Here is an 8,386-nt window from a genome sequence, read left to right as displayed (position 1 = left end):
TGGTATCCTTGTCAATGCTGATGGTTGATTAGTATATTTATTGATTACACGTAACAAAACCCTGGGGATTTGTTAAAGGTACAAATAAAATAAAATTGGGGGGAAAAAAATCAAAATAATAGCACTTATAGGCTTTTCAAAAGTAACATTACACATCATAATAAAGACTACAAAACAAAACAAAACAACAACAATAACTATTCAACGAGTTGAAACATAATATTAATGAAAAAAATAATAATGAAGGGTAATTAGACATTTCAAATTATATATTATAAGTATTTTGTAGGTGGTGCTCCCTTTTTATATTACTCAGTTTGATATATTTTCCAAGAGCGATAATTATATTTTTGTTGCTCATTATTTCTTTAAATTTTTGTTCTTCTGTCAAGTTTCTGTAATTATTAATATGTTTAGCAGCTTCACTAAAGAGGTCATGCCTGAGTAAATCATACAGGGGACACTGTAATATAAAGTGTTTTTCATCCTCTACAAGGGTTGAGTTACATATTTTACATACTAGTAATCTGCTTTTAGCTGGTATTTTGATTAGTTCGTTGCCTCAGTCAGCTCAAGGTATGTGACCCCAGTAGAGTGTTCAAATTGTTTCAAAACTGCATTGTCAAACTCTAAACTCAAAATGCATCACTTGTGATGTTAATTTTCATTTTCAATATTTTGACCAAAAGGGCATCATTTAAATGTACTTATGTAGAGGTAAGATAAGATAAGAGAATAGATTTTGTGTACATGCTATTCCTGATCTGAGATTTTACTATTGAGACCATTGTGAACACTGAAGACTTTACCATAGATTGTAAATGCAACAAAACATTACTAGTAGCATTGAGGTATCCCTAATACATCCATGGTAGTAGCAAAATGAAAACTAGTACACTGTACAAAGCACAGACTGCTATACCTACACAAAGGAAACAATTGACACCATGTAGACATAGAATAATATAGGATACGTATGAAAGGCAACACTGATTACAATCACAGACAACTAACACATTTGTCTGTGTTACAATACAAATGCTAACAAGTATCTAAATCCTAAGAACATAAACACTCTATATTAGTATAACTGACATGGGTGATACTTCCATGGTTAGAACCTTCCATGCTATAACAATGGAAGTTCTAACAGAGTTAATTAATTTATACATCCATAACTTTATTCATTGGTGTGTGTCTGTGATTTTGCCTTTTTCAAAGATATGCCATGAACAATCTGTAATGCTATACATGAATGCACAATGTTCTGTACTAGCATGGATGTAGTAGTGTATCACTAATACATCCATGGTACCTGGGTAACATCCTAACATCAGAAACTGGCTCTTTGCCAGCTATGCAGATTTTTCCGTCATCCGTGACGGAGCACTCTCAGAGAGCATGCTTTTTCCTCTGTATAGTCAACTGGAGGGTATAGATGCCTTCACTTTTTTCTTCTAATCATGAGTGTGTAGCCTTGTATGTTGTCTTCTATCAACAAGCAAGGTTTTTTATACACAGTGTGTGACTTTGTAATGTGATATATTGCAATGTTCATAAGGTATGTGTTCTGAGAGATACTGAATGATGTGACAAACAAATTACTCCTTATTGCTACACTGGTAAAGACAACATTAACATGATTAATGCCTGACCTTGAAGAGAAAGCAGTGGCACTCAGTTTATGCATATTGTGCAATAAAAACAACCAGCATGAGGTCCCAGAGTGCAATTGGGATTGTTCCTGTTCTTATCTGGGTGTGGTATAGTGACCCAATTTAGTTTTAATGAAATTAGGAGTGCCAGTTTGTGGTTCTAATTTACTTTTAAATGTTTAAGCTATCCCTTGCCTACCTCAGATTTAACAAAACATTTTTTTTTTACAATATTTTATATTGTATATCTACGTAAAGGCTTAAAATATGAGGCTGAAATACTGACATATATTATGTTGAGAGTATGCAAAAGAAGTTTTGGGGTCCATTTGTATAGTGTTTTGTCACTTGCTTACGTCAGAGCTCAAGAAATAAATGAACTAATTAATGAGTACATGTTTGGACTATGTTATCAATAACTTGTATTAAGGTATTAGACCACACAGAGGTACAGTTACAGAATATAGCATTTCATTTGAGTATTTCACTTTTAATACCCAATAAACTATATATATTATGAAAGCATAAATCATAAAATCAAGGTTGCTGAATGTTATGCTAAGGAGTATTATTATCATGTGAGTATATTCATTTCAAGATTAAAATACAAAGATTCTTTTTTTTTTTATTTAAATATTCCCAAAAACTTTTCTTCTACAGAAATTTGTACATTGGTATTTCGTGATTTACATGGAATTTGTAATCTGCAGACTATTTTTGTTGATAATCATTTGATGTTAATGTAGAGTGTGCCTCCAAAATCAAATCTTGCTGTTACTTTGCTCAAGAAAACCCCAATCTATTCTCAGTTAAATTCAGTAAAAAAAAAAAAAAAAAAATCCAGGGTCACCGTACAAAGTTTTGGAATAGAGGTCAAAGTGTGATCAAAATTGAGTCATTTTAGAATCCAATATGGTCGCCAAATACTTTGCTGACTTGGAAAATGAATAAATTGAAAACAAGATAGTGAACATTCAAATTTTCTTCTCTTATATCAAAATGACAAGGAGCATGTAAACCATTGTTTTGCTATGTGTACATGTAAATCACTTTCATGGTTGAAGGCTTCTTTTATTCAGTATGAATAACTTGGCTTGCAGTCGGTGTTTCATTCATGTAACATGATCTTTTATACACACCCTGGGATATTTTCAAATGCTAAAAGAATCAATTTATACATAGGTGTCATGCACAGTGCAGTGGGGATGTAGAAGTAGTCATGTTGATACATGTTGATTGTCATTTGGAATATAAACAATTGAAGCCATTAAACGCATTGAGTATTTATGTACTTAGAAGCCAGTTTTTTACTGCCCTGTGAAAGAATAGCAATGCCCATCAGTGTTCAATGTGATTGGGGAACGGATCTTGCTGTGTGTGTTGTGTCTTTGTTATTGTTAGTCTAGACTTGAAATATGTCTATCTTTGTGTCAAAAATGTACTGTCCCATGAATGAAACACCAAGCCTACATCATTTCAACTGTAACAGGGTCGTGTCACATTTTACAAAGTTTTACTGCCAGTGAATTTTATGTTTCTCGGGGTGTTAAATTGTGATATTTCAAGGCTGAGTAAATGAACCCAGCAGAGTTGAAATATTTGTAAATGACTCCAGGGTCCATTGCACAGTGTTGCACAAGCTCAACAAAAAAACTTCGTACATTTAGGACAAGATGACCTCTCTTTTGCCCTAAACAAATGTTTACAAGTGTAATATCGACACATTTATGTGGTCATATAAACCAAAATTGTACCGGTCACACCACTACAGTTGATCAAATGTAAAATCATGATGGTAAACACATTAAAATACTACCCGAACCACAGCACTGTATATCACATTAGAATTAAATTGTAATCAACTTATCAACATCTCAGTAGTAAATACAGAACGTGTTATCCTTGAAGGCGTGAAAGTTTTTGAAATTGAAGTTTGTTTATTGAGCTTGTGTGACATTGTACGAGTTGTCCATTAGTAGTTGGTAACAGTAGATGGCTGGAAGTGAATAAAGTTTGAAACTCACCAAGTCTTATGTCCCTTGTATACAAAGAATTACACAAGAAATTCCTGTTGGTGACAGTCTTGTGAGACACTCCTCTTTGTAAGAATTTATAAAAGTACACGTGAAACAGAAGGTAACATAACCCCACCACGTTAAGGAGTCACATTACAGATTTGACATAAGATTGTAAAGTTAGGGAGCATGATGGCTATCAAATTTTGATAGCCTGTGCATCCATGTGTAAAGATCTCAATTAAAGGGGAGTGATACTCTCCAGAGAATAAAGGTATTTTCATAATCTTAGGGTTCTGGACAGTTGTCATGATTTCAGATCACATACATTTTACTCAAAGAATCACCAAATTGAAACTCTTTTCCATCTCTGTTCTTCTTGTAATGATACACTTGACAGATGGGTTTTAATTAGCAGACATGAATATGTATCAGAGCAATGCATATTCATAACTTTTTATCCGGAGGTAAAAGGCACTTATGAGTCATTAATATTCACACTTTTCATCTAATACATATATCATGGAACGACTCTTCAGAACCAAAAGTTTACAAAAATACCTTAAATTTGCTTGAGCGGTACGTGTTCTGATTCAATACCTTTTTCACCGAGAGTACCCCCATTTTAGAATATACACCCATGTGTGAACAGCGTGATACCTTTCACCCAAAATAAACACAGTCACGTGTGAGCACTGAGGATTGGTTCATGTAAAAATTTTGTGTCACTGAAGGTTTTAGTCTGTAAAGTATGTCATGAAGGAGTTCACTGTTTGTATGTATAGGTCAAACTCTTTCATTAATATTGTAAAGATCAAAGCCTGTATGTAAAGTGTACTGTACTGGTACATTCATGTGAGTCAGCCTCTTTCATCAATTATATGCATCAAGGCTGTTGGGGGAGGGGGGGGGGGGTGACATGTCATAGTCTATGGCTTAGGTTATGCAGTTTGAGTACAAGCATGTCAACTACATATACTGACATGTATACCAGTCAAATGATGGCACTTTGGTTCTTGTGAGCTACTAACTTGGTATGCTATCCTGTGGTACATAAGATCTGTTATCAATGCAATTTATATACATGTTTTTTGGAAGAGCTTTATGTATCATTGTTATTTATTTATCAATTAAGAAAGTCAAGATTGAAGTGGCGGGGAAAAGGTGTTGGAAATTTGCCAAAAGTTTTGTAACGAAAAGGGTAAGAGCTGTGAACAACTAGGAACATGGTTGAATTATTTAAATGTTGTCTTGTCTAAAGAAAAGTGTACAGCTCGACATGTGTGTATAGCTAGATTCTGTGCTCAGTCATTTAATGGTGGAATAGTGTTAAATGTGTTCTTGTTCAAACATGAAACAATAAAAGCTCAGGGCCAAGAGTACATAAGAGTGAAAATCCACAATTCGAGACACATACAACAACTTGAAAAGACCTATTGGTGAGAACTAACCTTGACATGCCTCCCTCCACTATCCTGTGGAAATTTCCACTGAGATGAGAACATACTATAGTGAACAAACTATACAATGAAAACAATGAGTTTGAACCAAAACATTGTATGGCTTAAGAGTGCTGCGTTATCCAAGAAAAGGAAAGACAAACAGAGCTATTTATAGAAACTTCTTTATTTCACTATGTTTTAAGCCCAGACCAGCTCTTGTTCAGGTGTATGATCAAAGACTAACCTGTCTTCTAACTTCTACAACTTGTACGTGGCTCAAAATGTAGTGGAATGGAGAAGTTTCAAGAAATAAATGGTGCCAGGTCCTTCCTTTTCTTAACTTCACGATATTACCAAGACACCATATATTATCAAGTCAGAATACCCTGGTCTCTATACCCAATTAGTGCAACATTATATCGTTTGGCTTAAATCTTACCAAAAATGCTACATTTTATCGTCAGGCTCAACAAAAATCTTAACATGACCAAATGATAAAATGTACATGTAGCACTGATGGTAAGATTTTTTTTTTTGATCCAGATGTTAAAATGTAATAATTTTAGTACGATTTTGTTTGAGCCAGACGATAAAATTTAGCACTGTTTTTTGTTGAGTAAGATGATAAAATGTAGCCGTGTTGGTATGATTTTTTTTAGCCAGATGATGTTTTGTTTCAGGTCTCATGGCTTTCAAGGTCTCATTGTTTTCATTGCAGGACTTCTGTGGCCATGAAATAAGTTCCCCCACAGTTTCAGTACCCATGCCACATCTCATATGATATCTTCTATACTCATTGAAGTATCCCTGTAAGCTGATTACAGAGCCTAGATTTGGTATTTATACAAATTGCATAAAATGATTTGAATTCTATTATTTTACAGCACTGAAATCTTACATTTCCTCTTAGCAACTATAACAATGGCCATAGCAACTGAAATCTGCATTCTCCACAGCAGCTGTAACAATTGCCAAAGCAACTACAATCTAAAATAGCTCCTGTGTAATTAAGAATGATATAATATGAGATGGACTCTTGGTTCATGGTTACAAATGAAAATTTCTACTCGGAGTCAAAACATTTTGTGAAAGCGAAAAAAATGTCAAGTCTGGTCGATATGACATACATGTAGCATGCTATTTCATATACAAACAGATTTTGTCATGTTTATTATATGTTATGATGTGTACTTTCTAGCAGTTTAAGTTTTGTAATATTTTTTTTAAGTTTTCATTTTACCGTCTGATAACAATGCATCCAACCCCATACCTCAAAAGAATAGCACATGTCAGTCATCAATTTACATATGCAACTTACCTCAATGTCTTGTGAATGAAATTGGAATGGTTACTTCCAAAGTTTTAATGAAGAAGTGACCATCGCATAGTTTTCCAGTGATGAAATTTGCTGATATATATTTAGATTAGACATTGTTGACATAGTGTTGTGTAAGCTCCCTGACTGCTATTAAAACCAAATGGTGGCAGTATATAGTGTGTGCATGAAGTGACTGCTATGGTTATCTTCCATCTAGCAGTGTCACTCAAGACTGTAGCAGCCTAGATCCTTTGCTTGGTTGATAGGTATGTCTCAACAAAGGAAATAGCTCAACTTAATCTTAGTAATGAAAGGTCAAGGGTGTAGCAAACTAGACCACACTGTACAGCAGTGTAGTTATAGACAGTTGACAGTCGTTAGTGCCTTTTTTGCTACGTTTTATCTAAAACTAAAGTCGTCACCATGCTCTGATCAGGAGCAATACTAGTACTATAATTGCGCACTACTTTAGCGAGGGCCTATGGCCCTTGCTATCAGTAGTACGCAGTTATAGTAGTCTTGCTCCGGATCGGAGTGAGGCGACGACTTTAGTTTTAGATAAAATGTAGCAAAAAAGGCACGAACGATTGTCGACAGTCTATGTAGTTAGGACCTGAAATGTTAGATGCATTCTCTGCAGATAATGTGAGAATAATTTTTAATAATGATCATAATAGTTTTGTATTTCTCATCAAAATGCCGCCATATTGACAGGTGTCAACAATGTAAACAAATCATTAATGGAATAATAATTCATAATAATAATAATCTTTATTTTATACTGGATAGTTCTTTTAAGTATATAAACACTTATCTCCCAAGAAATCCAGTGAGGGCTACCCCTCATGTGTTCAGTATTAATGCAGGAGGAAACCAGAGTACCCGGGGAAAACCTGCATTGTTCGGTAGAGTCACACTGAACGACGCTCTTATTACTTATAGCGTGGTAAATTTAATCAAACCGTGAATGGGGTTCAAACCCCGACTGCAGTGGTAAGAGGCAAGTTGTTTAACGACTCGGCCACTGACAACCCAGAATAATTCTGCTTTCGTCAAAAAAAGTTGTGCTCCTTTCCAATGATTTGATTTCTATCATTCAAAGGGGGTGTGGCATAAAAATATCACTTAAAAATCTTTTTATTGAAATTTTACATCAACCAAATTTAGCAAAAATAAATTTCTATAGAGAAAATAGACTATTCTGCTGTATTTTATAACTATAAATTGCTCTTTTTGAAACTTTTTTCTTAATGTTTGTGGAAGTTTACTGTATGTATTAAAAAGTACATGAATTTAAACTTGAAGGAATTAAATGAAATTGCAGTGGTATTGTAAATTTCTTTTATTAACTTTGACATTGCCAGTTTTCATTTTGTCTAAAATGGTGTGCAAAGATTTATGTAAAAGTTGATTGATTCTTTTAGTACTTTTCTTGTACAGACTTACAGTGGTCAGTGATGTAGCAAATACATGTACTAACAATTTGATAATAAAATTGAGCAAGAAATAAAAACGATATGTATGGTCTGGAGTGTTTATTCCACAATCTAAACCACAGGGAGCCAAAGAACCGTGTTACAAATAAATAAATAAATAAATAAATAAATAAATAAATAGATAAATAATTTCAAACTCAAGAATAACTACATAGTGTTTATATGTATGTACAACCCTGTATATTATTCAAATAATATACTATATTTCATAGTAGATGTACATTATTTCAAGAGTATACAGACAATATATAGATGTATATATGTAGTTATTTATCAGTTAACATATTTCATTTACCAATGCATATTTTGTTAGTTTGTTTGTTTATTCATTTAGTTGTTTGTTTGTTTGTAACTGTGATCTAAACCCTCTCTGAGAATGCTGAACCTTTATTGTGTTCTCAAAATATTCTTTTTTTAATTTCTCTAACTTCGATTATCCTGACTAAGCCAGTAAAGGCCA

The 8,386-nt window shown here is 33.7% G+C and overlaps 1 protein-coding gene across 1 annotated transcript in view; it reads right to left on the bottom strand.

Moving 5' to 3' along the window:
• The window catches only part of LOC144438474 (2-aminoadipate transaminase-like), a 45,949-nt gene extending 39,490 nt beyond the window's left edge, over positions 1–6,459 (bottom strand). Inside the window, exon 1 of the mRNA XM_078127507.1 lies at positions 6,431–6,459. The gene's annotated coding sequence lies outside the window, so the exon portion shown is untranslated. The remainder of the gene's footprint in view (positions 1–6,430) is intronic.
• Positions 6,460–8,386: the final 1,927 nt, after the last annotated feature.

The sequence above is a fragment of the Glandiceps talaboti genome, chromosome 8, assembly GCF_964340395.1.
Source record: "Glandiceps talaboti chromosome 8, keGlaTala1.1, whole genome shotgun sequence".
NCBI lineage: Eukaryota > Metazoa > Hemichordata > Enteropneusta > Spengelidae > Glandiceps > Glandiceps talaboti.
The sequence above is the reverse complement of the archived record's forward strand: the minus strand, read 5'-3'. Positions and strand labels throughout refer to the sequence as shown.